At 45.1% G+C, this 26,881-nt stretch overlaps 1 non-coding gene and 1 pseudogene across 1 annotated transcript; both read left to right on the top strand.

Annotated features, from left to right (window-relative positions):
• Positions 1 to 3,753: 3,753 nt before the first annotated feature.
• Positions 3,754 to 3,872, top strand: LOC144683128 (5S ribosomal RNA; annotated as a pseudogene).
• A 2-nt stretch (positions 3,873 to 3,874) lies between these two features.
• Positions 3,875 to 3,946, top strand: trnaw-cca (transfer RNA tryptophan (anticodon CCA)). The gene has a single exon. It is a non-coding gene; the product is annotated as a tRNA-Trp (tRNA).
• Positions 3,947 to 26,881: the final 22,935 nt, after the last annotated feature.

Here is a 26,881-nt window from a genome sequence, read left to right as displayed (position 1 = left end):
AAGTGTCAGTAGTCACATCTTCAGTGAATAGCCCGTATAACCTAATGTCTAGCCTTGAAGGTGCATAGGGGACTTGATAAAGTCTGGCACCTGGAACCGCCTTAATGCATAGGGATGGAATCTTAAGTATTTCCCTATGGTGAGTATGGTGGCCAGGCGGCATTTAATCTGGTGGGAGTGTGGCGGGTGGGGACCTGTCGCCTTCCCACTTCTCTCCTAATTAAGTCTGTGATGGGCAGCCTTCCCACCCTTCTGCCAATTGAGGCCCTTAAATTGGCACTAATGTCCACTTAAGGCCTCATCCTGCTGCTGCTATTATTAACCCAGTGGCAGGCAAATAGCTCACCACTGAGTAGCACGACAAGCTACACAAGTTTGCTTGTGGGCTTCTGGGGGGTGGGGGTCCCTCCTTTAAAGGCACTCAGTGAGTAGGTGAGGGACCAGGCATCAGGAAGGGGGACCCGCTGAGACCCATCCCCTGTCCTTGCTGACAACCCCCTCCCCTGCGACCCCCACCCCACGACACCCTTCCCATTATACTCACCTGTGCCTGCGTCCCTCTATCCAAGGGCTTGGATGGTTGTAGTACCAGCAACTGTCACCGCCTTCTCAGTGGTGCTGCTGAGCACATGAGAGCTGCCAGCCTCTGATTGGCTGGCAGCTCTCAGTGGGTGGGACTTTCCTCTCCCTGGGATCCTGTTAAGTGCCTGAGTGGCACAAGGGTAATGAAAAGAGGTGGTATGGGTGTCTCGCCAGCTCTTCAGCTGATGGCCAAGATACCTGTTTCCTCTACAAGATTCCACTCGCGGAGTCATGGCTGCTTCCTGAGGACTGTGCACTGATCTGATGGACTCATATGTGCCGTGGTTGCAGATCAGTCATATGTTGAGCAAGTGGAAGTCTTTCATGTTAATGAAGGTTGCTGTCTAATCTGAAAGAGCCTTGATGGCCACATGCATGAAGTCAATGATACCCTGCACCTGGAGAAATCCAGCAATAGTCCCAAATCCCATGTTCATTCCTACCTAATTGTACAGAATGGGGTGAAGTTGCATGTATTGGCTGGCCCTCTTGAACCTATCATTGGGGGCCACCTTGATGCACTGATGAGCCGCAGACTGGGAGATCCCACACAAATCTCTAGTGGAATGATCCTGAGGTTTAGAAATTCAGCACCAGAGTGACCTTCAGTTCCACAGGCATTGGGTGTCCACCGCTCAGCTGGTCCTCCATCATGGCACACCGCTGTCTGGAGAGACAGAATCGTCGGCAACACTGCTGCTTTGATGCTTGAAAGTAGCCGAGCCTCAGTCGGTAGACCTGCTGTGGGTAAGTAACCTGTTCTTGCACAAGAGGCTGATGCATGTCTTTCTATGCCTCCTCCTCTGTGCCCCCTCTGAGGCTGAAGCTCCTGGTGTCCCTGAGGTAGGTGTTGATCTGCTGCCTGTAGCTGTAGCTCTCTCCCTCTCCGATTCTCCTTCTCACTGAAGACCCGGAGGCCTGAGTGAATGAAGCCCATGGCAGATAGTTGCACTCAGTTTCCAGGGCTTCTCACTTCTACCCCCACCTCCCTTGCTCTGTTCATATAAGTGAAGGCACTCAAACAGTATACCCCCGCTCTACTGGCAAGTTTGTCCCAGCTTCTGACTGTCACTGCCACTGCCTACACTGTCCCACCCTCCTTGCCAACCACATTACCATTCACAATGGCTGTCATCTGGGCCAGCACTAACCTCCCACTAATCCACTGCCTCCTTATACCTGGTGAGGCTGTGACACGCGTTGTTTCTCTGCACATTTCATAAAATTAGAAATCCCCAACAAAATAGGATTTAGTTACCTGTTAAACAGGCTTAATTACCTTCCTGCTGGATATCAGGCTAGCTGCCCTTTATAATATCCAGTTGTGACATGAAAATATTGGGCTTCCCTCCCAATGCCTTTCATTGCAATATTACAACTCTTCCCACCTCCCAGTCTGTTGCCCTAGGGCTTGTGAAATCTAACCCCATATGTCCAGAGCATTAGTCCAGGATTGTTCCCAATATGTGATCCCTTTTATGAACAGGTGTGATGTTCTCTGTTAGTACAGAGCTGAGATGTGAGGAGGGAACCTATGATCCAGTGCTGGTGCTTCATTGATTTGGAGAGCATTAAGAGTATAACTAGTATGAGGTAATTAACACCAGAAGAGCTGAATTATTCTAATGCTTGAGCCTTTCAGATTGGTCAGTAGAAATGAGGAGCTTTCTTTGGAAATTAAGGATATGTAGAATGTTTTTAACATCACAATCTTTAGTACTCAGACCTTAGTTTAGCTATGGTTCTCTCAGTAAGTCTGGTAGTAATGTTCAGAGTGGAATTGTCACTGGACTAATAATCCAGAAACCCAGGGGAATGCTCTGGGGGCCTGGGCTTGAATCCCACCACGGCAGATGGTGGAATTTGAATTCAATAAAAAATCTGGAATTAAAAGCCTAATGTTAACCATGAAACCATTGTTGAGTGTCATAAAAACCCATCTGGCTCCCTCCTCTTTAGGGAAGGAAATCTGCCATTCTTACCTGGTCTGGCCCCCATATGACTCCAGACCCACAGCAATGTGGTTTATTCTGAAATGCCCTCTGAAATGGCGTAGCAAGTCACTCAGTTGTATCAAATCACTACAAAGCCTTAAAAAAAGGAATGAAAGCAGACAGAACACCTGGCACTCAGAAACGACAATGGGTAACTCAGCCCTGTCGACACTGCAAAGCTAACATCTGGGAGCTTCTGCCAAAATTGGGAGAGCTGTCTTACAGACAAAGTGAAGCAACAGCCGGAAATAGTCATACTCACAGAATCATACCTTACAAATCATCTCCCAGACATAACCATCACCACCCCTGGAGATATCCTGTCCCACCGGCAAGACAAACCCATGGGAGGTGGTGGCACAGTGGTATACAGTCGGGAGGGAGTTGCCCTGGGAATCCTCAACATCGACTCCAGACCCCATGAAGTCTCATGGCATCAGGTCAAACATGGGCAAGGAAACCTCCTGCTGATTACCACCTACTGCACCCTCCCCCACCTTCAGCTGATGAATCAGTACTCCTCCATGTTGAACACCACTTGGAGGAAGCACTGAGAGTGGCAAGGGCACAGAGTGTACTCTTGCTGAGAGACTTCAATGTCCTTCACCAAGAGTGGCTCGGTATCACCACTACTGACCGAGCTGGCTGAGTCCTAAAGGGCATAGCTGCTAGACTGGGCCTGTGGCAGGTGGTGAGGGAACCATCAAGAGGGAAAAACAAACTTGGCCTCATCCTCATCAACCTGCCTGCCGCAGATGCATCTGTCGATGACAATGTCGGTAGGAATGATCACCACACAATCCTTGCAGAGATGAAGTTCCATCTTCACATTGAGGATACCCTCCATCGTGTTGTGTGACACCACTACTGTGCTAAATGGGATAGATTTTGAAAAGATCTAGAAAGTCAAGACTGAGGATCCATGAGTCACTGTAGGTCATTAGCAGCAGAAGAATTGAACTTGAACACAATCTGTAACCTTGTTGCCCGGCATATCCCCCACTCTACCATTACCACTAAGCCAGTGGATCAATCCTTGTTCAATGAAGAGTGCAGGAGGGCATGGAAGGAGCAGCACCAGGCATACCTAAAAATGAGGTGTCAACCTGGTGAAGCTATAACGCAGGACTACTTGTGTGCCAAAAAGCATAAACAGCAAGCGATAGATAGAGCTAAGCGGTTCCACAATACTAGTCTGAAAACGCCCGATCTCGTCTGATCTCAGAAGCTAAGCAGACTCAGGCCTGGTTAGTACTTGGATGGGAGGCAGCCTGGGAATACCAGGTGCAGTAAAGGATGGGCTTGTGGCGCAACGGTAGCGCGTCTGACTCCAGATCAGAAGGTTGCGTGTTCAAATCATGTCAGGCTCAAAAAGCTTTACTGCTCAAGTGGCAAAATGATTACAGATATAAAAAAGGTTCCACAACAAACAAATCAAATATAAGCTCTGCAGTCCTGCCACATCCAGTCGTGAATGATGGTGGACAATTAAACAACTCTCTGGAGGAGGAGGCTCCACAAATATCCCCATCCTCAGTGATGGGAGAGCCCAGCACATCAGTGCAAAAGATAAAGCTGAAGTATTTGCAACAATCTTCAGCCAGAAGCGCCGAGTGGATGATCCATCTCGGCCTCCTTCGGAAGTCCCCAGCATCACAGGTGCCTGTCTTCAGCCAATTCGATTCACTCCATGTGATATCTAGAGACGGCTGAAGGCACTGGGTTGTGCAAAGGCTATGGGCCCTGGCAATATTTCGGCAATAGTACTGAAGACTTGTGTTCCATAACTAGCTGCGCCCCTAGCCCAGCTGATCCAGTACAGCTACAACACTGGCATCTACTCGGCAACATGGAAAATTGCCCAGGTATGTCCTGTATACAAAAAACTGCACAAATCCAACCCAGCCAATTACTGTCCCATTGGTCTACTCTCCATCATCAGTAAAATGATGGAAGGGGTCATCAACAGTGCTGTCAAGTGGCACTTGCTTAGCAATAACCTACTCACTGATGCTCAGTTTTGGTTCCGCCAGGGCCACTCAGTCTCTGACCTCAATACAGCCTTGGTTCAAACATGGACAAAAGAGCTGAACTCAAGAGGTGAGGTGAGAGTGACTGCCCTTGAAATCAAGGCAGCATTTGATCAAGTGTGGCATCAAGGAGCCTAGCAAAACGAGTCAATGGGAAGCAGTGGAAAACTCTCCGCTGGTTGGAGCCATACCTAGCACAAAGGAAGATGGTTGTGGTTGTTGGAGGTCAGTCATCTCAGTCTCAGGACATCACTGCAGGAGTTCCTCAGGGTTATGTCTTCGGCCCAACCATCTTCAGCTGCTTCATCAATGACCTTCCTTCCATCACAAGATCAGAAGTGGGGATGTTCGCTGATGATTGCACAATGTTCAGAACCATTCATGACTCCTTAGATACTGAAGCAGTCCATGTCCAAATGCAGCAAGAACTGGGCCAGAACTTCACATGCTGCAATCAAACGTGCGGCCAACCCGACTTAGCGCAAAATCGCACGAGAAAAGGTCAGGTGGGAGTTCTGATGTCATAGCGACGTCACACCATATGACGGTCAGCGGGTATGCATGGGAATTGAAAGCACACCTGCCCGCCAACAATCAAAGTTCCAATTAAAGCCCAAATGAAATGGGATTTTGAGTGGCCCGTGTGCTTTTACGCTTGGCACATGGACCAGTCAGATAGGCAGCTATACATTTTTGCACCATTCTCAATCCAGGACGGGATAAAATGCCCAGAATATGTTTGAAGGTTGAGGAGTTATGAGTGCTGCTGTCAGTTGTTTTTAGTTGCATTAGAGATAGTTTGTGGCATTTTTTGTGTGTAAATATCCCTTGAACAATACTGCAGCTCCCTGAGGTAGCTCCACAGCAGGTGGCCTCAGGGACCTTGTTGTAAGCTGCCTGCCCACATGCTCACTTGGCTCGGTGCCACCTGGAAGTTCCTCTCCAAGTCACTCACCACCCTGACTTAGAAATATATCACTGTTCCTTCATTGTCGCTGGGTCAAAATCCTGGAACTCCCTTCCTAACAGCACTGTGGGTGTACCTACACCACATGGACTGCAGCAGTTCAAGAAGGCAGCTCACCACCACCTTCTCAAGGGCAATTAGCGGTGGGCAATAAATACTGACCTAGGCAGCAACACCCACATCCCATACATGAATTTAAAAAACTTTAATGTATTCAGTAGACTGGCTTTTAATATTGTTAATGCATGAGTTATTTAAGGAGTCTAATTCTAAATTAATTATACTAATTTATTTTTATCTCAGTCTCTGATTACAATTAATTTATAGACAGTAAGCAGTTAATGCTGAATTATTGTGATGTAACTGAACTGCCTTTGTAATCATTCTTACTTATTTTGTCATTTAACTTTACAATATCTACTAAATATCTGCAAACACAATATTTACATTAAGCACTGCAAACCATGACCCTATAGTTAATAAACAATTGTCAGCTCATGATTATGTTGTCTGATTTCATCTATGATAACTACCAAGATGTTATGACCGGTGCAGTTGGTAAAGCGGAGTTATTAAAAAACCCCAGAGGGAAGATTTAAACAACTGTCATAACCAATAATTTTAGGTGTTATGTTTGAAATGCGACTCTAAACTCAGGAATCAGATCACTAGTTCTTGAGATTTTACATTAAACTAAATGAAACATTTCATTAATTTAAACAGGTTAAAATATATGTACACATGGCTACAAATTACTACTATCATAACTTTTAACAAATTCCCAAACTAATATCCATTAAGGCAACAGCAACCCATAAACTTAACCAAACACAGGCAAAGCATTTTCAGCTTATGAATTCAAAATGTGAAGCCAGTTGGGGGCTTGCAGCTGCCTTTTGATCTTACATTGCCTCTGCCTGCACACCCGAAAACTACTGAAGTTATACCTACCAGCCCCATTGAATGTTAATTCTCATTGTATCAACAACCACTTTGAACTTCACCTCTTAACAATGAAACCCCTTTCATAATACCAATTTTATTAGTAATATAAATATACTGCTTGGTAGCTATTAGAAAGGCATAACATTTTCACCCACTTCTTGATTGCTCTATTCAAAAAAATGCAAGTGCACGCTATCTCTCTTACATAATAGAACTAGTACATATCAAAGCACCCAAACTAGCTGGCTTTAATCCAATTAAGCCACACCCACAGATTAAACCTTTATTTTAAAAGAAAAATATTTTCCAAACTATTATATACATTAATAGCTTCATGACATCCCCCTCCTTATCGAAAAATGAATCGTCATAATTCTAAAAGACGGCTTCATTTTAATAACCCATCTCACACTATCTCCTATGCTTATTCCACTATTACATTACCAGATGCATGCATTAACATAACTATATATAATATATATATATATATATATATATATATATATATATATATATATATATATATATATATATATATATATATATAGGTATCAACAGATATCACTCCAGTTCAGCGTCCAGGTTTTTTTTAAGTGTCCCAGTTCCCTTTAAACTTCAAGCTCTTGATAATGCATCTGCAAACAGTTTTTCTCTTCCAGCAATATGCATAATATGTAGATTAAATGGTTGCAACAATAGACTCCGTCTGAAAAGCCTTGCACTTTTGTCTCAAAATTTGCCAAAAAGTTCAAAGGAATATGATCCATATAAGCAATTGTTTCTGATGAATTGTTTGCAACATAAATTTCAAAATGCTGAAATGCTAACACCTAACTCAAAGTCTCTTTTTTGATCATTGAATATCTTCTCTGTTGTACATTCAGTTTCCGTGAAAAATACCCTATAGGTTTCTCAATTCCAGCGTCATTTGCTTGTAACAGAACAGCCCCAATACCTGTATCACTTGCATCAATGGCCAACTTGAATTGCTTGGCAGAATTGGGTACTACCAAAACTGGTGTCATAGTTAATACAGTTTTCAAACCATCGAATGACTTCTGACGCTCCAGTGTCCATTGTAACTTCTTGTTCTTTTTTAAATTTCAGTGAGTGGAGCAACCACTTGGCTAAAATTTGGTACAAATTTCTGGTAAAACCCACTCATGCCCAGAAATCTCAAAACTCCTCGTTTTGTCGTAGGCAAGGGGAAATCCACAATAGCCTTGACTTTCGTATCTCTTGGAGCCACCTTACTAGGTCCAATGGTATGGCCTAGATAATTAACTTGTGCTTTTGCAAATTCACTTTTAGCCAAGCTCATTACCAAATTAGCTTTTTGTAGCCAAGTAAATAATTCTTCCAGATGCTGTAACTGTTCTTCCCACCTCTGACTGAAAACAATTAGATCATCAAATAAACCGCACAATTGCTTGGACCTGCAATTACTTTGTCAGTCTTTGAAATGTCGCAGGTGCATTCTTCATACCAAATGGCATGATTTTAAACTGATATAGCCCACTTGGCATTACAAAAGCTGATATCTCCTTTGCCCTCTCCAACAATGGTACCTGCCAATACCCTTTTAGAAATAAAAACAAAAAGCTAAAAGCTACTGCGAATGCTGGAAATCCAAAACAAAAACAGAATTACCTGGAAAAACTCAGCAGGTCTGGCAGCATCGGTGGAGAAGAAAACAGTTGACGTTTCAAGTCCTCATGACCCTTCGGCAGAACTGAAGTATAGTTAGGAGAGAGGTGAAATATAAGCTGGTCTAAGGTGGGGGGGGGGGGGGGGGAGGTGGGAGAGAGAAGTTGAGGGTGGGGTGGTTGTAGGGATAAGCAAGCAGTGATAGGAGCAGATAATCAAAAGATGTCACAGACAAAAGGATCAAAGAGGTGTTGAAGGTGGTGATATTATCTAAGAAAAGTGCTAATTAAGAATGGATGGCAGGATACTCAAGGTACAGATAAAAACAAAAAGCTAAAAGCTACTGCGGATGCTGGAAATCCAAAACAAAACAAAAACAGAATTACCTGGAAAAACTCAGCAGGTCTGGCAGCATCGGCGGAGAAGAAATCAGTTAACGTTTCAAGCCTTCATGGCCCTTCGGCAGAACTGCAGCATAGTTTCAACAAGGGAGAAATATAAATTGGTTTAAGGTGGGTGGGGGGTGGGGGGAAGAGACACATTGAGGGTGTGGTGTGAGCAGATAATCAAAAGATCTCACAGACAAAAGGGTCAAAGAGGTGTTGAAGGTGGTTGTCTTTGTCTGAGAGAAGTGCTAATTAAGAATGGAAAACAGGATATTCAAAGTACAGCTCTAGTGGGGGTGGGGTGGAAAGACTAAAGGTTTTAGTTTTAGATTTAAAAATAATGGAAATAGGTGGGGAAAGAAGAATCTATATAAATTATTGAAAAAAAACCGGTTGGGGGGGGAAAAGAAACGGGGTGGGGATGGGGGGAGGGGGAGTTTAAGATCTAAAGTTGTTGAATTCAATATTCAGCCCAGAGGGCTGTAAAGTGCCTAGTCGGAAGATGAGGTGCTGTTCCTCCAGTTTGCGTTGGGCTTCACTGGAACAATGCAGCAAGCCAAGGACAGACATGTTGGCAAGAGAACAGGGTGGAGTGTTAAAATGGCAAGCGACAGGGAGGTTTGGGTCTTTCTTGCGGACAGACCGCAGGTGTTCCGCAAAACGGTCGCCCAGTTTGCGTTTGGTCTCTCCAATGTAGAGGAGACCGCATTGGGAGCAACGAATGCAGTAGACTAAGTTAGGGGAAATGCAAGTGAAATGCTGCTTCACTTGAAAGGAGTGTTTGGGCCCTTGGACGGTGAGGAGAGAGGAAGTGAAGGGGCAGGTGTTGAATCTTCTGTGTGGGCATGGGGAGGTGCCATAGGTGGGGGTTGAAGAGTAGGGGATGATGGAGGAGTGGACCAGGGTGTCCCGGAGGGAACGATCCCTACGGAATGCTGCCAGGGGGGGTGAAGGGATGATGTGTTTGGTGGTGGCATCATGCTGGAGTTGGCGGAAATGGCAGAGGATGATCCTTTGAATGCGGAGGCTGGTGGGGTGATAAGTGAGGACAAGGGGGACCCTATCATGTTTCTGGGAGGGAGGAGAAGGCCTTTTAGAAAGTCAATCTTTGTGATAAATTTCGATTGTCTCACTTTATCAATCCAATCCTTGAACCATGGTATGGGATATGAATCCTCTTTTGTCACCGCATTCACTTTTCAATTGCTCACACACAGTCTTTGTGTTCCATCCGATTTCGGTACCAGTACCAAAGGCGAACTCCAGTTACTACAACTAGACTCAATGATACCATTTTGAAGCATGAAATCAATTTCTTTTTGCACTTGTGATAACTTTGCTGGGTTTACTCTATAAGGTAGAGTTTCCTTGGAGCGTAGAAGAATGAGGGGAGATTTGATAGAAGTTTACAAAATTGTGAGGGGTATAGACAGAGTAAATGCGAGTAGGCTCTTTCCACTTAGATTAGGAGAAATAAACACGAGAGGACATGGCTTTAGGGTGAAAGGTGTTTTCTGTGCTGTAGTGTTCTATGGTTCTATGGTTCTAAGGTTGTTGCCTCACTGAAGATGATATTTCTATACATACATCATGTAAAGCTAAATGTGTCTTTCCTAACTTATTTCCATAAATAGCTTTGTGTGACTGCAATAGCTTTTCCAAATCACTTTGACACTTGTTTGGAAGGTAACTCAATATTTCATTTAAATTTTCAAGCACCCCCTCATTATTCAATTTGATTAGAGGAAAATCAATTTCAGAATCCTGCACTTCTACTTCTTTCTCATCACCCACCATCACTAACACCTCTTTTTGTTCCTCTTGCCTGTCAAAGTGCTTTTTAAGCATATTTACATGACACACCCTCTGCTTCTTTGTTCTATCTGGGGTATTTATTAAATAATTTACTTCACTCAATTTCTTTTCAATCCTGTAAGGCCCACCTAGTACTGGTAACAAAACTAATACTTTCCCTCCAGAAACAAAACTGCGCATTTTAGCTTTCTTATCTGCTTTCACTTTCATCACTTGCTGTGATATCTTTAAATGTTCCCGAGCCAACTCACATGCTCTGTTCAATCTTTCCCAGAAATTTGAAAAGTAATCCAGGAGACTAGTTTCTGAATTTTGACCCACCAACTTCTCATGAATCAATTTCAGTGATCCTCTTACCTCTTGGCCATAAACTAGTTCAAAACGGCTAAAAGCAGTCGATGCATTAGGAGTGTCTCTAATAGCAAATAACAAAAATTGAATTCCTGTATCCCAATCCTGTGCATAATTCTGACAGCCTGCTCTTATCGTATCTTATCAGGAGAGCAGCCCCTTGAGCCTATCAATGAGATCATGGCTGTTTTGCAACCTAACTCCATATTCCCAACTTTGACCCATATCCCTTAAAATGATTGGGTAATTAAAATGTATCAACCTCAGATTTAAAGTTTACAATTGATCAAGTATCAGTTGCCTTTTATGGAATAGAGTTTGAAACTTCTACCACTCTTTATGTGTAGAAGTGTTTCATAATTTAACTCCTTCAAGGTCTGGCTCTATTTTTTAGTCTCTGTCCCCCAGTCCTATAGACTCCACAACTAGTGGAAATAATTCCTCTCCATTTGCCCTAACTGTTTCCATTTACATTTTGAGAATTTTAATTGAATCTCCCTTTAACCTTCCAAATTGCAGTAATACAATCCTAGCTTGTGTACTTGCTCTTCATAATTTAATCTTTTTAGTTCAGGTATCATTCCACTGCATTTCCACTGCACTTCCTTCAAGGCCAGTATAATATATAAGGTGTGGTGCCCAGTACTCCAGGGGTAGAATTTTCGGGTCGGTGAGCGGGGGCGGGGCCTGCTCGCCGACGTGTAAAATTACGTGCTGTGACGTCGGGCGGGCGTCCCTATGTCACCACGCATCGTTTAGATTTTCAGTTTGGCAGGCGTACAGCCAAGCCGGCTGCGTGCCCGCCGAACTGCCAAAGGCCTATTAAGGCCTGTTAAAAACTAATTGAAATAATTGAATGAGCTGCCCATCCAACCTTAAGGTTGGCGGCAGGCGAAAAACCCAGGCAGCCTTCGCATTTTTCATGGAACCTCATCCACGGGCGGGATGAGGTTTCACGAAGCGTTTAAAAATTCAATAAAAATTTTCAACAAAATTCATTGACATGTCCCAGCTCATGTGACACTGTCATATGAAGGGACATGTTTTAAAAGTTTTTAATTTCTTTATTTTGATGTTTAAAACTTGAACAAATCTCCCTGAGGCATCTTTGTGTCTCAGGGAGATTTCTACGCTCTATCCCCACCGCCTGCACAGGGAGCGCCCAGCGCTTCTGGGCAAGCGTCATGCTGGGCAGGCCTTAATCGGCCCGCCCATGTAAAATGGCAGTGCAGCCCTGATTGGAGGCGCCGACTGGGTTTGCGCCCGCCCCTGCCTGTCCCCGCACAACCACCCCCCCCCCTCCCCAACTGGGGGTAATTTTTGCCCCAGGTGTGGTCTAACCAGGGCTTTGTATGGGTAAAACATGATTTTTACCCCTTTTATTCTTGTCCTCTAGATATAAAGGCCAACATTCTATTAGACTTTTTCATTATTTTCTGTACCTGTTCATGCCATTTGAATGATCTATATATCTGAACCCTTAAGTCCCTTTGGTCAAAGAACAAAGAACAAAGAAAAGTACAGCACAGGAACAGGCCCTTTGGCCCTCCAAGCCTGCGCCGATCATATTGCCCGTCAACTAAAACATTTTGCACTTCCAGGGTCCTCCAATGTTTCTAGCTTTATGTCATTGAGAATGTACCCTGTTCTATCCTTTTCATGTCCAAAGTGGATGAGCTCATATTTGCCTAGATTGAAATCAATTTGCCATAATTTTATGACGTCACTTAATATATCACTATCTGTTGTTGCAAATATCTGGTTCCATAACTCAAGTGTGTTTGAGGTACAACTTTTTGCTTTAGGGATATAACTTTCAGGTTACAGATTAAAGTGTTAAATGTAAGATAATTGGGAAACTTGATAACATAACCTTATGTTATAAGGTCAGGGTTAGAAGTGAGAAACTTAAACAGTGGATAACCTATTGTTGAGCTTTGGGTAGAGCCAGAACATCTATACTTATTTCAATAGAAGATTTAAATTATTCATGTAGGTCCAAGATGAAAAGAAGTTAAAGGTAGTTGGTCAGCAAGGAAGTTCCTTGATAGGGACAGCTAGTTTGGAGAAAGACTCCGTTAGAGATATACATTATTCATTTGGGTTATAGAATCAGAGTTGTGTTGAAGGTAAAAATAATTAGTTTGAATTTCTGTTTGAACTATCCCAAAGCATGCCATATTCTCATGCAGATGGACAGTGGTGGTTAGAAGGTTCCTTTGTTCAATTTATCTGGGTGTTTCTCACAGAAGGGAATTGCGGTTTTGGTCTTGTGTAAGCTGCAGCTCACTGAGTTGGGGAGAAAAAGGAGATAAATGTTAGTCAGGCCTGCACCTTAAGCAGAGAAAGTTCTCCAGGTGTATCATTCACTGTGCAGAATGCAGGTGGGGAATGCAAGCTCAGTTTGGAGACTTTGGGCTGAATTTTCCACCTGTCGGGGGTGAAGTTGATGGGCGGGCGTGTAAGGGTGCGCTTACGATCGGCGCCCCCGATTGGAGGCGCGGCGCCAATTTATGAGCGGGCCAATTAAGGCCCGTCCAGTGTGACGTCTGCAGGGAAGCGCTATGCGCTTCCTGTGCAGGCGGCGGGGGGGGGGGAGGTGTGGGAATCCCAAAATTGAGAGTGCGCTCTTTCACGCATGCACACGAAAGAGGGCACTCATCTCCCTGAGGCTAAGTGCAGCCTCAGGGAGATCGCCTCTACTTTTAAAACTATTAAAAATAGAAAAAAAATTTCCCTTACATGTCCCCTCATGTGACAAAGTCACATGAGTTGGGACATGTCCATAATTTTTACAAAATCTTTATTAAAATTTTTTAAAGCCTACATGAAACCTCATCCCGCCCGTGGATGAGTTTTCATGTTTTTTCTAGTTCCCGTCGGGGCTCCTGGCCTGCCCGCCAACCTTAAGGTTGGACGGGCAGGTCCTTTAATTACTTAATTGACCCTGTCAATGGCCTCAATTGGCCATTGACAAGTCAGCGGGTGCGCAGCTGATTTTGCTGTGCTCCCGCCTTCCTGAATATGTAAATCGGGAGCTCCCCCTCGACGTCACCGCGCGTCATTTTATGCGTCCCCCGCTTGCCGACTTGTAAAATTCTGCCCTTGGAGTTCTTGTGAGGGGAAATGAAGCTGGAAGGTTTGCCTAGTTTGAAGCTAGAAGAAGAAACCTATTGTGGCCCTCACAGTGAGAGGCAGTTAGCCTTGCGGCAGAAGCAGTTAACTTGAAAAGTTTGCTTGGAAAGAGCTGCACAGAAGCTTTGGGAGCAGACTGGGAAATAGAAGTCTATGTATGTCCAAAGCTAGGACAAGCAGCTGATTCCACAGTTGTAAGGTCTTTAAAGGAAAAATACCTTACTAGTGGAAGAATTTCTATGAAATTACATAGCTTGAAGAATAGTTAGAACCCTGAGGAGAAATTAAAGTAAATTCTGGGAGGCTTAGGTTTGTACCAGGAAAAGTGAATGAACCTTCGAGATTTTGTAAGATAAGGGAACTCTTGGGCTGAAGAAAAAAGTTGAACTGAGTTTATAGCATAAGTCTTTTTAAACTATAGTATTAAGTTAGTAGTGCTTGCTTTGCTTAATTGTTCTATATGTACAATAAAGTTTGTTTTTGGCTAAAAACGTGAAATATTGTGGCATAATTTCTTTCAGTTTTTCACTGGGTATTCGAATTTCTCTTTAAATGTTAGCACTCTCTAACAGGATCATAACGTTGTTCGTATTTTTTGCCTCCACCTACACAACATGCAACGCCACCAATCTTTGTGTCATCAGCAAACTTGGACATATGGCTTTCTATTCCATCATCTAATGTTAATAAGTACAGTGAATAGTTGAAGCTCCAACCCTGATCCTTGCAGCACAACATTAGCCACATCCTGTCAATTAGAGCCCTTGCTCATTACCCCCACTCTGTTTCCTTCGCACTCAGCCAATTCCCTAATCAGATCAATAATTTGCCTTCAATTCCATGGGCTTCAACTTTAGCTAGCAGTCTCTTATGATGGACTTTATCAAATTCCTTCAGGAAGTCAATATAAATAACATGCATAGATGTTCTTCTGTCGACTAATTTGGTTCCCTCTTCAAAAAATGCAATCATGTTATTCAGGCATGGCCTACCCGTTACAAACCATACTGGTTCTCTCTGAACAGCTCAAAATTTTCAACATGTTTGGTCACTTAATCTTTAATCATAGAATCTAGCAATTTTTTGATAATAGATGTTAGGCTAAAACTGGTCTATAATTCCCTGGTTCCCCTCTGTCACCTTTCTTAAAAAGCGGAGTGATATGAACTATTTTCCAATCAAATTGAATGGTTTCTGAGTCATGAGAACTTTGGAAGATTGCAGTTAGGGCATCTGCAATATTGTCACCTACTTCCTTTAAAGCTCTGAAATGGAAACCGTCTGGTCCTGGAGGTTAGTTATTATTTTAGTGCTGCTATTTTCTTAATTATTGTTATTTTACTTATGTTCATTTCAGTAAGTTCCTGTCCCTGATTCAATATTAGTTCCCTTGGGATTTCTGGTATACTGACCTCTTCCCTGACTGTAAATACTGATGCAAAGTAATTATTCAAATGTTTGTCATCTCCTAATTTTCATTGGCAACATTACTTCTGCCAGTTTTCAAGGAGTTCACATTGCTTCTGACCACCATTTACTTCCTGATATAATTGTTAAAAAAAAGTGTATTTTTTTTGATATCCTCTGTAAAGTTCTTTTCATACTCACTTTTTTTTAGTTCTTACAATACGTTTGTCACCCTTTGTTATTCTTTGTATCTTTCCAATTTGCCAGTATCTGTGTTTTTTCTTCATTTTTGTATACTTTTGATTTTAATTTTATGTTGTATCTTATCTCTTTATTGTCCATAGCTATCTTTTTTGGCAAGTAGATGTTTAGGGGTATAGACCGGCTTTGTGTCTCATTGAATCCTTTTTTACTGATCTTCTTCATTTTACCCATTAACAGATTTGCCCAGTTTTCTGTGGACATTCTCTTTCTCATTCCTTTGAAGTCAGCTTTACCTAAGTCTAGAACCTTCGGGCTAAATTTTCTGGTTGGCGGAGGAGGCGGAGTGGGAGTGTGTGCAAAGCCAGGGCCTGTGATCGGGTCCGTGCCGCCATTTTACGTGGGCCAATTAAGGCCCGCCCAGTGTAATGCGTGACACCTGAGGATAGCGGGATTGGGCGGGCGGTGGCGGGAGTGCACTGTCCGCCGGGTCCAATGACGACCTGGTGGCCTGTTTATATGAAGCGCTGGCAGCCTTTGTAAGGCTGCTCACAATGGCAAGTGGAAGGGCTCACCAGAGGGCTTCTGGTGAGCAGGCCAATCTGGAGGGTAGGCCAGCGGAGCAGGCCAGGCTGGAGGGTAGGCCAGCGGGACAGGCCAGGCCAGAGGGTAGGGTGGGGGGCCAGTGTACCCCTCATTTTTTGGATGACTGCCTTGCTGCCCTCCTCGACGAGGTGGCAGCACGGCGGGAGGTGCTGGTTCCCCAGGATGGGAGGAGGAGGCCCCCCCACATGACGAAAAGTGGCTGGGAGGAAGTGGCGGAGGTTGTGAGCTCCTGTAATATGGTGCGGCGCACGTGGATCCAGTTTCACAAGCGCTTCAATGACTTGTTGCGCCCTGGCAGGGTGAGTACCATATCGGCATTGGTCATGCAACCCAGCAGGTCGGCATTTGCCCTTCGCTGGGTAGGCCAGCAGATACTGCCCATGCTGAGGTCAGCCTGAGAGGGTGATGAAGAGATGTGTTTTGCCCCCGCAGCATGTGTTACACTGAGTCCCACATGACTGGTTTGGGGGCAACCTGGAAGAGCTGCACCTAGGCGCTGTGTTTTAACTCCAGGACATGTCCAAGTCAGGGTGATGACATGCTGGGAGGGGAGCTTCAAGGTGGCGTGGCAACAAACCATCTGCTGCGCTCTGTGCTCTGCGTTCTGCGTGCTTGCGCCTCCTTGCTATGGAAGGATATACCATGTGGTGCCTAAGGTGATGTAGGTAGCAAGTGTCTGGGGGGTGTGGTGGGGAGCAGATCTCTACCATCTCCTCCCAGCCACATTTCGTGAGTGCTCAGCAGTGACGGGGTGAGGAGGCACTGGAGCCCTGATATGTCCCACTCTGGTTGGGGTGGGCAGTGCGCGAAGAGAGTCCATGTGCAATTTCCACTAATCAATGCTCTTCTCTCATTTTCAGGAGAAGAATGCTCATAATGCAGCAGAGTGTGCGAGGACTGGTGGTGGCCAGGCGCAGTTAGCTATTCTTAGCCGCTTCGAGCAGGAGGCCCTGGATCTGGAGAGGCGCCATGTGCCCAGATCCACTGGTATCAGTGAGGCTGGGGTGCTATGCCCAGGTATTTATGCCCAGCAGTGAGGTCAGCATTGTTCTCCCAACAGCCATATCACTGCTGAATGTTAATTGATTTAATTTTGGGGAGCAACAGAGGCCCCCTCTCACACCTGAGGGGTCTGAAGTCTCACCAGTGTCACACCATTTCTGCAAGGCAGGCACCAGCGCAGATACTAGCACTTCGGTTGGAATTCGAGCATTGGCTAGTGTCCCGGGGCACAGCGATGATGGCACTTCACAGTCGCTGGAGGAGCTGGAGGAGACAGAGAGTACCCATGGCATCAGCAGTCAGAGGACTGCAGGGGACCAGGCACATGCTCAGTTGGTGCCTGATGATGTGCCTCTGGAGTCGTCCGTGACATAGCAGGTGCAGGAAATGCGGCCGGGTGTGCGGGAGCATCTAGGGGGAGATACATGAGGCTGTGCTTGGCTTGGTCTGTGGTGGAGGAGTCAATGTGGGCGATCGCCAAAGGAATGAGCTGCATGTCCGAGCGCCATGCATCCTCCATGGAGTGGTGACTCTCATGGAGAGGCTACTCCAGGAGACCCGTAAGGGCTTCCTGGGGTTGCACTCTGAACAGCAAGCCCTCACATCAGCATTGACCTCATATTCACAGAATCACAGTGCAGAAGAGGCCCTTTGGCCCATTGAGTCTGCAACGACATGTGAGAAACACCTGACTGAAGAGGGTATTCCCTCCCATCCTGCAACTACCACATAGGCCAGTTGAAGAGGATAAACTACAATCCCCGACCACATAGCGACCAGAGAGACTCAGGCTTCCTTTACCAGTTTTAGTCAAGCATATGCAAGGGAGCCGCAATCATTCCTAAGAATGACCCAGCTCCCTGATTGATTACATTTCATTACTTTTGTACTTTGTCTTATCACGATACATTTGAGTACATTTGAATATATCCAATCGGTAACCTACACATAGGTACCATTTTAAAACTAACCTATTGAGTACATAAACATGTGATTTTGTTAACCAATTATTCTAAAGGGTGTATACATAATTATATTATCCAATCAAAATTAAAACACGTACACAAAGACCTTGGTTCTCACAACTCAAGACTGCTTGTGTTTCATCAAAGACCTCTCTTGTCTTTGTATGTCCTCCCATATCTAAGCTATACCATCTGCCCTGTCCCTATCTGAGAGAGGAGTGTACCTAAACTAACTTTATGTTATGTTTTATCTCCAGTCCAGCTCTCATGGCTTCATTGCATCGTTGCACCATTTGAATGGTTCTGCCTGTGACTGGACATTAGCTCATCTCTTGAAACTGTGTAAATCACACAAACTCAAAGCTCCTTTGTGTGCAATGTCCTTCTGCTTACCCTCAACTGTCAATAGGTTTAATATCCATGGCTGCTTGGAGATTTGAAGTGTTCTTCAGTAAATTCTTACAGTGTTCTCATTTAGCATTTTTAATTTTCCCCTAACACTGACCTACCTACCTAATCCCATTTACCAGCACTTGGCCCATAGCCTTGAATGTTATGACGTGCCAAGTGCTCATCCAGGTACTTTTTAAAGGATGTGAGGCAACCCGCCTCCACCACCCTCCCAGGCAGTGCATTCCAGACCGTAACCACCCTCTGGGTAAAAAAGGTTTTCCTCACATCCCTCCTAAACCTCCTGCCCCTCACCTTGAACTTATGCCCCCTTGTGACTGACCCTTCAACTAAGGGGAACAGCTGCCCCCTATCTACCCTGTCCAAGCCCCTTAAAATCTTGTACACCTCAATCAGGTCGCCCCTCAGTCTTCTCTGCTCCAACGAAAACAACCCAAGTCTATCCAACCTCTCTACATAACTTAAATGTTTCATCCCAGGCAACATCCTGGTGAATCTCCTCTGCACCCCCTCCAGTGCAATCACATCCTTCCTATAATGTGGCGACCAGAACTGCACGCAGTACTCCAGCTGTGGCCTTACCAAGGTTCGATACAACTTCAACATGACCTCCCTACTTTTGTAATCTATGCCTCGATTGATAAAGGCAAGTGTCCCATATGCCTTTTTTACCACCCGACTAACATGCCCCTCTGCCTTCAGAGATCGATGGACACACACGTCAAAATTCCTTTGTTCCTCAGAACTTCCTAGTGTCATGCCGTTCGTTGAATACTTCCTTGTCAAACTACTCCTTCCAAAGTGTATCACCTCACACTTATCAGGGTTAAATTCCATCTGCCACTTAGCTGCTTATTTGACCATCCCATCTATATCTTCCTGTAGCCCAAGACACTCAACCTCACTGTTAACTATCCGGCCAATCTTTGTGTCATCCGCAAACTTACTAATCCTACCCCCCACATAGTCATCTATGTTGTTTATATAAATGACAAATAATAGGGGACCCAGCACAGATCCCTGTGGTACGCCACTGGACACTGGCTTCCAGTCACTAAAGCATCCTTCTGTCATCACCCTCTGCCTCCTACAATTAAGCCAATTTTGAATCCACCTTATCAAATTACCCTGTATCCCATGTGCCTTTGCCTTCTTTATAAGTCTCCCATGTGGGACCTTGTCAAAGGCTTTGCTGAAATCCATATAAACTACATCAACTGCACTACCCTCATCTACACATCTGGTCACCTCCTCACAAAATTCAATCAAATTTGTTCGGCATGACCTCCCTCTGACAAAGCCATGCTGACTATCCCTGATCAAACCTTGCCTCTCCAAGTGGAGATAGATACTCTCCTTCAGAAATTTCTCCAATAGTTTCCCTACCACTGACATGAGACTCACTGGCCTGTAGTTCCCTGGCTTATCTCAACAATCCTTCTTAAAAAGCAGAACCACATTAGCTGTTCTCCAGTCCTCTGGCACCTCCCTAGTGGCCAGAGAGGAATTAACAATTTGGGTCAGAACCCCTGCGATCTCTTCCCTTGCCTCCCTCAGCAGCCTGGGACACAAATCATCCGGACCTGGAGATTTGTCCACTTTTAAGCCTGCCAACACCTCCAATACCTTGTCACTCCCTATATCAATTTGCTCAAGAACCTCGCAGTCTCTCTCCCCGAGTTTGATACCTTCATCCTCATTCTCTTGGGTGAAGACGGACGTGAAGTATTCATTCAACACTCTAGCGATGTCCTCTGGCTCCACCCATAGATTACCTCCTTGGTCCCTTATGGGCCCTACTCTTTCCCTGGTTATCCTCTTCCCATTGATATACTTATAGAGTACCTTGGGATTTTCCCTTCTTTTACCAGCCAGGGCTTTCTCATATCCCCTCTTTGCTCTCCTAATTGCTTTCTTAAGCTCCACCCTGCACTGCCTGTACTCCACTAATGCCTCCGCTGATTTGTTTCCCATGTACCTGCTCAAAGCCTCTCTTTTCCTTCTCATCGTAACCTGAATATCTCTGGTCATCCATGGTTCTTTGGGCTTGTTACTCCTTCCTATCACCCTAGAGGGAACATTTCCTTTTTTAACACCCCCCACTGTTCCTCTGTAGATTTCCCCACAAGTAACTGTTCCCAGTCTACCTTGGCCAGGTCCTGCCTTATTTTACTAAAATCCACTCTCCCCCAATCCAAAAAATTTTTTTTCAACTTGTCGATTTCTTTGCCCATAACAAACTTAAACTGTACCATGTACCATGTTGTGGTCGCTATTGCTAAAATGCTCGCCCACCACCACCTCAGCCACCTGTCCGGCTTCATTACCTAGAATTAGGTCCAGCAATGCACCCTCCCTTGTTGGATCCTCTACATTTTGACTTAAAAAGTTCTCCTGTACACATTTCAAGAAATCCACTCCATCCAACCCCTTAACACTATGTCTAGATCAATTAATGTTGGGAAAGCTGAAATCACCAAATATAATTACCCTATTGTTATTGTTTTTACACACCTCCACAAATTGTGCACATATTTGCTCCTCAATTTCCCTCTGACTATCTGGGGATCTATAATAAACACCTACTAATGTGGTTGCCCCTTTTTTATTCCTTAGCTCTACCCACAGAGCTTCATTCGATGCCCCCTCCAAGATACCATCTCTCCTTACTGCAGTAACTGACTCCTTAACTAATAATACAATGCCTCCTCCTCTTTGACCCCCTCCCCTGTCTCGCCTGAAGATTCTATATCCCGGAATGTTGAGCTGCCAATCCTGCCCTTCCCTCAACCACGTCTCAGTGATGGCTACTATATCACAATTCCACATGTCACTCCTCACCCTTAACTCACCCGTTTTACCTGTAATACTCCTGGCATTAAAGTAGAGGCCATCCAGCCTTGCCTTACTCCCTTGAAGCTTATTGCAGCTGTACTCCCTCTGACTTGATTGTTTTACTGTATTGTGATGTGTCCCTATTCTGCTAACATTCTGTGGTCCCCCCACTCCTGTTGAATTAGTTTAAACTCCGCCCAACAGCACTAGCAAACCCACCTGTAAGGATGTTAGTCTCGCTGTGGTTCAGATGTAGACTGTCCCGCTTGTGCAGGTCCCACGTTCCCCAGAAACAGTCCCAGTGATCCAGGAACCTAAAACCCTCCCTCCTGCACCAACTCTTAAGCCACGTATTCATCTGCGCTATTCTCCTATTTCTGAGCTCACTAGCACATGGCACTGGGAGTAATCCAGAGATTACAACCCACGAGGTCTTGCTTTTTAGTCTACTGCCTAACTCCCTGAATTCTTGATGCAAGACCTCATCCCTCTTTCTACCTATGTCATTGGCACCAACATGTACCATGACCTCTGCTTTATCACCTTCCCCCTTCAGAATGCCCTGCAGCCGTTCAGTGACATCCCGGACCCTGGCACCAGGGAGGCAACATACCATCCTGGAGTCACGTTGATGGCCACAGTAGCGCCTATCTGTTCCCCTGACTTATAGAATCCTCTATTACTATTGCTCTTCCTCCCTTCCTCCCCTCCTGTACAGACAGGCTGCTTGTGGTGCCAGAAGCTTGGCTCTGTCCGCACTCCCTAGAGGAACCAGCGCCCTCATAAGCCTCCAAAACGGAATACCGATTTGAGAGCGGGACCCCAGGGGACTCCTGAACTACCTGCCTGTTTCTCTTGGACTGCCTGGTGGTCACCCATTCCCTTCCTTCCTCAAGTCCCTTCATCTGCGGTGTGACCACCTCTCTAAACGTGCTATCCACGATGCTCTCAGACTCTCGGATGCTCCACTGTGTCCCCAGCCGCTGTTCCAGCTCTGAAACCTGAGCTTCCAGGAGCTGCAGCTGGACAAACTTCCTGGACACATGCTGGTCCCGGGCACTGGAAATGTCCCCGGCTTCCCACATGGAGCACGAGGAGCATACCACGGCTTTGAATGCTCCTTATCCCTTTAAATTAAACCTTTTAAGTCAATTACTCTAGGGCCCTTCTTTCCCGATCCTTGTTACTGTAGAGTATACAAACTGTAAACCACAAAAAGACCTTAAACTATAAGCGATTAAAGTAGTAAATACCTTACCCACTACTTACCAGTGATTTTTCCCTGGTAGCCTCTACTTCTGCAGCACGCTCTGAAGATTTAAGAAGTTGGATAGCAAGGAAAAAATGCAAAGAGCACCTCGTCCCCTATGCACCGAATTCCTGCTTTGCACCAAATTCCGAATACCCACTCTGGCTGTGCCCCACTCAGGATGTGCTCTCTCTCCTGTTCCTGTGCAGGCACACTGTAGCGTGCTTCTAGATAGTCCCTTTCTTAAATAGAGCTGAGTTGACTCACCACTAGTTAAGCTTCAAATAGTAATTAACACCTATTCAGGCCCTAATCAGGCTTCAGGTGATTGACCTCAGCTGGTCGGTACCACTGTGGGAGATGGTTTGGCCATCAACTTTCCCAGCTCGGTGCCCATCCATCCACAGTGAGCTGGGAGGTCCGAAGCAACCTCACGTCAGTGCAGCAGCTGCCTGGCGTCTCTGCGGGCTCCTCTCAGGGCGCTCCGGATGAGGGTGGCAGCTCCTTCTCCCCTCTCCCAGTGACCGTAGCATCTGATGAGGCTGCAACGACTGGTGAGATGCCAGCTGTGGAACTGGCAGCTCCCTCCCAGGTGGGGCCAGCACTGGCTCCACGGGCCAGAGGATGACCGCTAAGGTCATCGAGGCCAAAAGGACAGAAGAGTCAGCAGGCTGTCTCAGGTGCCACTCCGAGCAATGGGGCAGTACCAAGATGTAGCACCCAAAAACGAAAACATAAGGCACCTTAGGTACACCACAGGTTTTTCACTGGTGCCTTTGTGTTGACCCAAGAGGAGGTCCTTATGATTTGTTTTGTTTTGTAACACTATTGTCTTTTTTTTGGAATAAGTTGGTTTGCTTGACATATTAAATTCAGATATGACACCATGGTTGAGGGTGCCCCTTTTCCTCTGCATGTGTATGGTTTCCAAAGCTGTAATGAGTGCTTTGTTGGACATTCAGCTTTATTAACAAGGCCCTTAGTTACTGTTCCTAACCTGGCAGTTTTTACACTAAGGTGTCAAGTATCGAGCCTACAGCCCAGGCTTGCCCTGGTGGTCCATCTGTGGTGTGCTAGCTGAAGGTTCGTTGGATTAAAGCCTCCCGGATGCCCCTGCCTCCCTGGCATATGCCCGGGTCAGCGTCTACACCCTGAGCTTTTCCCTGTCCATGCTCATCCTCGGACTCACTGCTGGACTCATTGTGTGCAGCCGCAGCCAATGCGTCGATGTCTTCATCGTCCACTGCACCCCCCTTTTCTAGCACAAGATTATGCAGAGTGCAGCACGCAACCACTATCACCGACACATGATCTGGGGGGTACTGGAATGCGTCCCCTGAGCGGTCCAGGCATTGGAAGCGAATCTTGAGAAGATTGATGTTTCTCTCCACCACAGCCCTTGTGGAGGCGTGGCTCCTATTGTAGCACTGTTCAACTTATGTTCTTGGATGGCAGAGAGACATCATGAGCCACCTTCTGAGGCCTGCCCGACAGGCAGAAAATTCTGCCCTAGAAGTTTCCCCACCACTGAAGTTAAACTGACTGGCCTGTGGTTGCTTGGCTTATCCTTTCACCCTTTTTTGAACAAGGGTTTGCAATTCTCCAGTCCTTTGGCACTGCCCCTGAGCCTAAGAAAGACTGGAGAATTATAGCCAGTGCCTCTGCAATTTCCACTCTCACTTCCCTCAGTATCCTTGGATGCATATCACCCATTTCTAGTGCCTAATCAACTTTAATTACATACAGCCTATCCAATACCCCTTCCTTATCAATTTTAAAACTTTCAAGTATCTGAACTACCTGCTCTTTCAGTATGACCTATGCAGCATCTTCTTCCTTGGTAAAGACCGGTATTAAGTGTTCACTTAATATATCAGTTTATGTCTCCTGCTTCCAGGCGTAAATCCCTTTTGGTTTCCTAATCCGCCCCACTCCCCCTTTTACCACACTTTTACTATTTATATGCCTATAGAATACTTTGGGATTCGCTTTTTATGTTAGTTGCCACTGCCAATCTCTTTTCATACTCTCTCTTTGCATCTCTTATTTGCTTTTGCACTTCCCCTCTGAACCCTGGTTTTCTGTTATATTTATTATCCATCTGACATCATCCTAATCTCTTTTCTTCGTCTTAATCTCTATCTCTTATGTCAACGAAGGAACTCTGGATTTGTTTGGCCTTCCCCCTTCATGGGAATATATTTTGATTGTGCCTGAAATATCTCTTCTTCAAAGGCAACCCATTGTTTTGTTACTACTTTGATTTCCAATCTTTGATCCCAATTAATCTGGCCCAGATCTGCTCTCACCCCATTGAAGTTGGCTTTCCAACAGTTAATTATTCTTACTCTAGATTGTTCCTTGTCCTTTTCCAAAGCCAACCTAAGCCTTATGATACATTGATCACAATCCCCTAAATGTTCTCCTCCTGACACTTGATTCAGATGGCCCACCTTATTGCCAAGAATCAGGTCTAGCAGATCCTCCTTTCTCATTGGACAAGAAACATGCTGCTGTAGAAAATTTTCCTGAACACAGTCCAAGGCCTCTTGCCCCACTTTGCCCTTTACACTACTATTATCCCAGCCTTGGATAATTTGGATAATAGTACCCTGCCATTATAACTGCACTATAATTCTTACATCTCCCTATAATTTGCTTGCAAATGTGTTCCTCTACATCTTTCCCACTAGTTGGTGTCCTATAGACTACACTGAACAATGTAATTGCACATTTTGTGTTCCAAATAGATTCTGTACTTGACTTCTCTGGGACATTCGCTCTCTCCAGCACTACAATAGTTTCCTTAATCAATACCCCGACCCCTTCCCGTTTCCACCTTTACTTATCTTTCCTGAATACCTTTTAATATTTAATACCCTTGCCTGCCCTTCTTTGAACCAGGGCTCTGTTGTAACCACAACATCATATTTCCGCGTGGCAGTCTGCGTCTGTAACTCACCAATCTTGTTTACCACACTCTGCACATTCACATACATGTACAATATCCCTAATTTAGACTTTATTACTTTCATCCTTAGTCTGAACCCACTTGATAACTTACTATTTCCTTCTCTAGTGCCATCTGTCTCTCCCAGTATTCTGTGCATCTTGGTATTCCTCTCTGATATTCCCTCCTGGTTCCCACACCCATGCCCAGTTAATTTAAAGCCCCCTCAATAGCACTAGCAAATTGCCCCACAGGAAAATCTGTCCAGGCTCTGTTTAAGTGCAGACTGTCCAGCCTGTACAACTCCCATCTCCCCAAGAGTCGGCCCCAATGTCCCAGGAATCTAACGCCCTCTCCCCTGCGCCATCCAACCATTCATTCATCATGCCTAACTAGTGATGCCCACATCCCATGAATAAATATAAACAAATCTGCTTCATCCGCCTGTATCTATACTCACTTGTGCATGGTACTGAGAAGTAATCCGAAGATAACTAATTTTGAGGTCTTGTTTGCTAATTTCCTACCTAGCTCCCTAAATTCTGACTGTGGAATGACATCCCTTTTTCTGCCTTTGTCTTTGGAACCAATGTGGACCACGACTGCTGGCTGTTCACCGTCCCCCTTAGGGTGCTCTGCAGGCATTCAGTGATATCCTGGACTCTGGCACCAGGGTGGTAAAACGCCATCTTAGATTCATGTCTGTGGCTGCAGAAACACCTGTCTATTCCCCTAACTATCAAATCTCCTATCACTATTGCACTTCCTGTCTTCATCGTGGCACCCTGTACAGCTGAGCCAAACATGGTGCCATGGACTTGGCTCTGGCTGCACTCCCCAGATGAATTACCACTTTCATCAGTATTTAGAACTGAATATTGGTTAGGGAATGAGATGCACTTGAGGGATTCTGCCAACCTGCTTGCTTCTTTCTTCTTCTAGTGGTCAACCATTCCCTCTCTCCCTGCATATTCTTAAGCTGCGGTGTGACCACATCTATAAATGTGTTATCCGCAAAGCTCTCACCTTCATGGATGAACTGCAGTGCTCCCAGCTGCTGCTGCTAAATCTCAAAAACCCAGAGCTCAAACTGCTGCAACTGACAACATTTCTTGCACATGTGGACATCAGTTCCCACATAGCACAGGATGTGCACTCTAGAGGTCAGAGCAGCCCTGCCATTCCTCTTTCTATTAGATAATAACCTTACTACTATTATTAAATGCTGCTACTGCTAATAAATCTTACTATTGCAAATAAACCTTACTAATACTAATAACCTTCTACACATAAAAATAAAAGAGAGGACTCACCAGCTACTCATTTCCTTTCTGTTGATGGGGTCGCTTAAATATAAGGAAAGCTGACTGAATGCTTTACTTAAATTTTTAACATTTTTAATC

This window comes from Cetorhinus maximus, chromosome 7 (assembly GCF_964194155.1).
Source record: "Cetorhinus maximus chromosome 7, sCetMax3.hap1.1, whole genome shotgun sequence".
NCBI lineage: Eukaryota > Metazoa > Chordata > Chondrichthyes > Lamniformes > Cetorhinidae > Cetorhinus > Cetorhinus maximus.
This window is presented reverse-complemented; position numbering and strand designations above follow the sequence as displayed.